This window comes from Hemiscyllium ocellatum, unplaced genomic scaffold (genome assembly GCF_020745735.1).
Source record: "Hemiscyllium ocellatum isolate sHemOce1 unplaced genomic scaffold, sHemOce1.pat.X.cur. scaffold_173_pat_ctg1, whole genome shotgun sequence".
Taxonomy (NCBI): Eukaryota; Metazoa; Chordata; class Chondrichthyes; order Orectolobiformes; family Hemiscylliidae; genus Hemiscyllium; species Hemiscyllium ocellatum.
The window spans coordinates 1,471,111-1,478,594 of NW_026867863.1; the positions used below are offsets into that span (position 1 = coordinate 1,471,111).

General features: G+C 42.9%; 1 non-coding gene across 1 annotated transcript; it reads right to left on the reverse strand.

Annotated features, from left to right (window-relative positions):
• Positions 1–2,299: 2,299 nt before the first annotated feature.
• Positions 2,300–2,391, reverse strand: trnar-ucu (transfer RNA arginine (anticodon UCU)). The gene is given in 2 exon segments: positions 2,300–2,335; positions 2,355–2,391. It is a non-coding gene; the product is annotated as a tRNA-Arg (tRNA).
• Positions 2,392–7,484: the final 5,093 nt, after the last annotated feature.

The window sequence follows — 7,484 nt, forward strand, 5'->3', positions numbered from 1 at the left end:
TCCAGGCGATGAGAATTTGGTGAGAGTAAACAGGAGGGAAATTCCTTCATTCGGATGGATCTATATCAAAACTTTAGAACTTCAAAACCAGCGATGAATGATAAAGAGAAATTTGGAAAGTTTTCCTTTTCCTTCTACAGCAGTTGAATTCGAAAACGATTTCTTCTTCGCTGGAAAGATTATTGAGAAGCTGATCCTAATATATTTGTGAAGACACGTGCAGACACGCGAGGAATGAATTTCACCATGACAGGGAATCTGGCCGGCCATGATGGGTACGCGTTATGTTCACACTCTGTAATTGGTTAAAGTTAATTGGATAGAAAGTTCATAACACCTTCAACTGAGTGCGACTAAGTACAGCATGTGCTGATTGTGAGGAAAGGTTCAGCAGCTTGTTCCACGTGAACTTTTATAAATTGTACAAAAAACTGAGCATGAAAGGGAAGCCGGTTAGCTCAGTCCGCTGCATAACTGGTTTATGATATAAAGTGAAGCCAACAGTGTGGGATTAATTCTCGAAATGTCTCAGCATACACTCAGGATCATGATCTCCCAACTCAGCTAATACTTTAGACGATGGCGATAATCAAAGTGAAACTATACTATCGTGAGTGGGAACTGACCTGCCAATGTAATGCACCTTTATCCTTTCATGTGTTGCATTGGAACATTTGGCTGCAATCACAGAGAAGGGAGTGAGTCCATATACTGCTCACTCATCTCCCCCAAAATATCCATTAACAAGACACGAAAAATATTCCTGCTGCAATTCTGTAATCTTCACAGCAATACTTAAAAACATCGTTATCGTTTCGATTCCAGTTTTTCTGATAACAGTCAAAATGTCCAATGTGACAAATCTAATATTTTGTGGATTGCTTTAATGGCCTGTGCGAGCTTGCAGCAACTCCGGTAATATGTAAAGAGCTAAACATCCTTTCCAGAATTTAACACAGCGCAGGATCAGCGGTATGAAAGACGTCATTGTTTGCAAAAATCACCTCTGTATCTCTATTGAGTGTTGGATATTCACTCAGGGAGTATTTATGGCTGGTCTTAAGTAACTGAGGCATTTCCTAAGGACAGAGCACTCCAAGAAATCATATTTTTTTAGAATAAATGTTGTTTTACTCAACGTTCTTTTGTAACTTTTAAATATATATGCACAGACATATACATGCATGCGCACATACATTTATATCTGTGTGGATATATAAATATGCGCATATTTGTGCATGTGTATGTGAATTCAGGACATTAGTAATGGATAGTTGGCCATTTGAATGTTCTTCCTATAGAATGTGAGAGCGTAGAGATTACAATAATGTCCCAGAAATGTGGTGGAAATGTGGCATAGAAAAATGTGGCGGAAATCGACTTTATTGAATGCCGCGTACGTTTACAGTGGTGTCCTGCGTTGATCACCGGAAATGTCATGTCGCCACTGGACTGGGGTTTTCCTTCGATCGGTTTCACTTCGTCAGGGAATTCGATTCACTGAAATTTCACCAACTTCCATCGGCATGTTCATATGAACATCGACCCACACTGCACACAACGACAACAATATTCAGCATACTGCACCCACGAGGACGTGGCATGGTTTTTATAAACAGTGAAGATTGAATAATGTTATGCAAGGGCAACGTGAATTCCAATTTAATTGCTGAAGACGCAAGAATCCAGAGTAAGATTCAAAATGTCAGAACTTCACGTTCATTACCTTGGCCAGAATTCCAGCCCAGCAAAGGGGAAATCTGCCCCAGAAGCACCTGATTCCATGCATTTGCTTGCTCCATGTATCCACTTTGAAACCCATGCGAAGCAACATTCAGCCTGAAGGAGAACTTGTCAGAATTCTCCACAGTCTGATCTAAAGCTAAAACAAGAGCTGTCTATTCCAGTTGGAAGGGAAGGGATGTGGAGGTGAGACCAAAATATTTCGTGGTGTTTAATTCATATTGTTATCATTACGATTGTTTAAAAATCTGGACCAGAAATGGCACAGACACAAAGGAGCCCATTGTTAATACCGATCTGGCCCCGCTCCATGATTCAATATCATCATGGCTGACACAACAATTTTGTGTCTTTTTCCAGCCTATCCACATCATCGTGTTGTCTACTGACTAACAGATGTTTATTGATCTCTATCATAAATAGACATCAAAAATTTAAACTTGTGAGAGGAAAATATTTCGTTTCGAGACAGTTGGGTTTCTGCACGAATATTGTTGGTTTTGCAGATGAGCAGCTGAGTCTGCTCTGACCATCTTCCAAACCATAAACTAAAAGTCGACTCTGATGGGACTCGAACCCACAACCTTTGAATTACAATCTGAGCAGTGACATAGAAGTCCAACGCGCTATCCATTGCGCCACAGAGCCACGCCTGCAATTGCCTTTGAACACACAAATTTGTGTTTGACCCATTGCGTTCAGGACACCCATCTCGCATCTGTCTGTCCTGGTTACACTTTCCAGTACCTGTTCCTTATCCACGTGTGCTCTGGCTCTTCAAATGTACGTCTACAGACTGCTGGAATGTTCTCATGACACGTAGCTTTACCACATGCTCAGATAATGATTTCCAGATTCGCAACACTCTACTGGTGAAAGCATTGTCGCAAATTCTCCTCAAAACATCTTGTCTACTGTATTTCATTTATGCCACTGTATTCCTTCCAAATATAGTCTGATCCTTCTCATACATATATATCCTTTTCATAAAATGTGCACGTTAATCGGTTACTCAAAGAGCCTTCTCTGCTCTTCGATAAACATCCCCCAACCTAGCTCGTCTACCTTCACAATGGAAATGGTCCAGCCCTTGCCATTCCTGTCATCTCCTCTGAATATCTCATCCTGCAATCAGAAGCTTCCAGCAATCTGGCGATTGCAACGGACAAGCAAAGTTCCCTGAAGTAAAGCCAAAAGGTCTGAACAAAATCAACAGCTAGTGTCCATATCTCATGAAAAGGAAAGTTAACATTTCGAGTCCAATGATCTGTCTTCGGAACTGATGGGATGGACGGGTGGGTGGAGAATGTGGAAGAGGGCGGACGGGTTCTAAAATGATTGAACTCGATGTTGGGTCCTAACGTTTGCATGGTCTGTCTGTATAAAATGAGTTGAAGGTATTCCAGCTTGAGTTATTCCTTGAAGGAGCACTGCAGCAAACCAGAGACTGGAATAGTGGCCTGGGAACACAGTGTCTCGATTAGAGTGTGGCTGGAATTGTACAGTAGTTCAGGCAGCATCCGAGGAGCAGCAAAATCGACGTTTCGGGCAACAGCCCCTCATCAGGAATACAGGCAAAGAACCTGAAGGGTGGGAAAACAGTGTAATGTTGAAGTTACAGGAGACTGGAAGATCGGGATAGTTTTTGTTGATTCTGGACAGAACGCAAGTAATCTCAGTTTTGTCACCGACTCTGTTTTCCTCTCTCCATTTCAGAAATATCACATTCTGAGCAGGAAATGCAGTTGCTTCTATTGAACGAAGTGCAGACAAATCTCTGGAAGATGTGACTGGAAGCTTCCACATGTGATGAGAGACATGAGAAACTAGCAGGAAATGTAGCTTACAACATAGAACGTTACAATGCAGTGCAGGCACTTCGGCCCTCGCTGTTGCAGCGACCTGTAAAAATAATGTGCTGTCCATTGTAATGGAAAATTAGCATTTATTTCGAAACCAATAAAAGCACAGGGAAACAAAGAAGTAAGAACCTGACTTTGCAGAGGCAAGTATTGCAGACTGAAAGAAAAAAAATGTAAAGTTAAACCGAACTAATGGCAGACTTACAAGCCAGTAAACGACCATATCACCAGACAAGGAATGGGGAAAAAACAACTCTGTATCTGGAAAGGAACTCGAATATTTCAGGTCCCTGACATTGAAGTGTTGATAAGAAGAAGCGAATTCTATTACCAAGGGAAATTGTATTATATGTGGAAGGTGCACCAGTTACCATTTTGGTAGATACAGGGGCAACATATTCAGTACTTAAATCTCGGCCGTTGAGAGAGTCGACGCAATGGATGCATCAGGATTCATGACACGGGAGAGATGAACAGCACCCCTATGGTGTGAAACCAGTAATGGTGAAACATTCCAATTCTCATTTCATTTCTCGGAATTCTGTTCTTTAAACCTGACAGCTGGCGATCTCATAGTGAGTCTGTGGTCGGATTTGTGCAGTACCCCGACAGGCTTGCAGGTAATACAAAAAGAAGATTTACCAGCGCAGGCTGTAAAATCCGACTCACGACTCCTGATGCATGGCTATGAGTGATGATTACCCAGAGAGCCATAAGTTCAGTGAGCGATTCGCTCGCCCAGGTTGCAAGTAACCATATTAATCCCATTAACCCCGATTTTCTTGCTGGAGATATGAGGCACTGCTCAGCACGCATAAACCGTCATGGCCCTTACAAATCATATGAGAAGGATTTTTTTAGGAGAATGTTTTAACCAGGTCAGTTATTATTGTGCAAATTTTATTAGAACGATCACAGATGTGCGGTCAGTGTAAACTTATCCAAAATATCTGTCGGGCAAATAGAACCCATTTTTTAGATGTGGAACGCTCCTATCCTCAAGTACCATTGGCGAACACATCCAGTGACATGTGGCAGGATTTCGGACCATGGGTACTACTGGCACAAAAAAAAAACAAAAGCTTGTGTCTTCAGGGACGATGTGCATATCTGCTTCAGTCCAGATATAAGGACATATATGGAGAAACTAAATTGGCTAACTCAGGCAGATCGGGCAGTCCCGGTAACCCCCGCCAAGAGGGTAGCCTAGTGTTGAGCTACGGTAGATGTTTCGGATCCAAGATTAAGTAGGGTCCCTACTGAGTGCAGGGCAAAAGACAAACGTGATGTGGGTTCATACGAAGCCTTGAATCCAAAAGAATAATCCCGAAGTCTCAGTATCGATCTTGCAGAACAAAAGACTCGTTAAAACCCGAGGCTGGAAAAGGAATTACTCCAGTCGTTGACTCCGTCCTGAAGGATGAAGTGATAATTCCCTGTGGATAATCACCGGTGAGTGCCCCCATTCTTCCAGTCAAAAAGGCAAGTATTCCAGTTAAATGGAGGTTTATTTTTAGATTAGATTTACAGTCTACAAACAGGCCCTTCGGCCCAACAAGGCCACACCGATTCGCCGAAGTGCACCCCACCCATACCAGTACACTAGGGGGCAATTTAGCATGGCCAATTCACCTGACCCGCACATCTTTAGCATGCAGGAGGAAACCGGAGCCCCCAGAGGTAACCCACGCAGACATGGGGAGAACATGCAAACTCCACACACTCAGTTGCCTGAGTCGGGAATTGAACCCGGCTCTTAGGCGCTGTGAGGCAGCAGTGCTAACCACTGTGCCACCGTGCAGCCCGCAGGTAGTCAATTATGCTGTTGTTCCGCCCGCCCCAAATGTTCCTAATCCTTGTGCAATATTACCCAAATACAACCGGATAGTAAATGGTTCTCTGCTGTGGATTTAGCAAAAGCCGTCTTTATTGTAGCGTTACAACCAGACAGTCAATTCTGGTTCACCTTTCCATTCAAATGCACATCGTATACATTCAGGTGAATGGTCTCTTTGCAGTATGAACTCGCTTGAATTTCAGCAGATTTCCAGAATCAATTAATTATTTCAAATCACAGCGGACGAATGATCTCTCCTCTGTGTGAACTCACTGGTGCCTCAGCAGACAGAATGACTGAAAGAATCCTTTCCCATTCTTAGAACAGGCGAACGACCTCTCTCCACTGAGTTCGCAGATGTAAAGTGAGATCAAATGACGTCCTGAACCCATTCCCTATGAGAGAGTACTTGAATGGTTTCTTGTCAGAGTAAATACGTTGAATGTACAGCAGTTCGTGACACCTTTTAATGCCCTTTTCATACTCTAGGCCATTAAATGGTTTCTTGTCAGTGTGAACCCACTGACGAGTCAGCAAGTTAGAGAACTGAGCAACTCCCTTTCCACACTGAGAACAGTTGAATTGTTTTCCCCCAGTGTGGTTGCCCTGATGAATCTTCAGGGCAGACAAGTAATTGAATCGTCATCAAATTTCCGCAGTTTCTCTCCAGCGTCCCTCCAATTATGCCTCGATATTTCAGGTAGTGAATACTTCCACTCCACTGTGAATTTACCTTTCTGCTTTCATTTTCAAAGGCGGGAAAGTTTCAGGCTACATGGAACAAAGCAACACCTTCAAATTCCGATGTAATGCTTCGTTTCAGTTTCCCAACAGCAAATCCTCATCTTTGATACCACTCAAATAAATCCAGAAATATCTCAGTAAGAGAGGATCCTCAGAACACCACAGCATGTGATTTTCATTCTCCATGGATGTGGTTATTCCAGAACAGGTCAGCATTTATTGTTCATTCCTGATTTGACTGGATAAGGTGATGATGAGCTTCCATCTTGAACCACAGTTTTTGTGTGCTGACGGCAGATCCAAATTATAGGTAAGTGGAATCCACAGTTTTGACCCAGTGATTCTGGAGTAATGGCAATATATTTCCAGATCAGGATGGTAAGTGGCCTTTCCTATCTGTTGAGTGCCCTTTTCCTTTTAGATGGATGCAGTTGTGAGTTTGTAATGTACTTTTGATGGAGCCTTGGTGAATATCTGCAGTACATCTAGTGGATTGTGCAGACTGCATGTCTGAGCGTTTGGTTATGGTGGGAATTGATGTTTGTCGATGTTTTATTAGTTATGTGTTGCTGCTCAATTCAGCTGCTCTGTTCTGAACGGTTTTGAGCTTTTCAATATTGTTACAGCTGCAGTAAGGAATCCTCAAGAAGGTTGGGATTTAAATATTTCTTGCTACTCAGATGCTGACTAATCTGTTGTGCTTCTCCTGTACATTGTTTCTTTCACACTGAAATCATCCAGGCGAAAAGGAACTATCCCATCATGCTTCATTCTGTATTGTAAAGTAGTAAACAGTTGGTAGGGAAAGAAGAAAAGAAAGAGAAGAACATTTGGTCAATGAGGTGAACAACGATCTCGCTCTGAGAGTGAACAGCGGTTAACGGAGACTGCCAGTGACAAATCATCGGTGGCGTGTAATCGCAGGCTATGTGTTATTCAGGCTTTAGGAGTCAAGACAATCTCTGACTATGACCTGCTCCTGTGGCCGCAATGATATACGGCTGCTAAAGTTAGCTTCTCAAAGACATTGCGACTTTCACTGCACCAAAATAGGACTTTGGACCCATCTTCCAAATGTCCATCATGAAGCAACGATCCATTCTCATCCCATTATTTTTCAGAAATTGGTCTGGAGCTTTACGCACTCTAGTACTCCAAGTGATCAGCGAAATATTTTTCTAATTCCACCACCTCCAGCGAAATGCTATTACCAAACATACATCCCCCTCCCCGCCCTTTGTCCGCCTCCCCCGCGGAACATTCCCTCCAGGGCATTGTGGTGCACTGCTCCTTCTCTC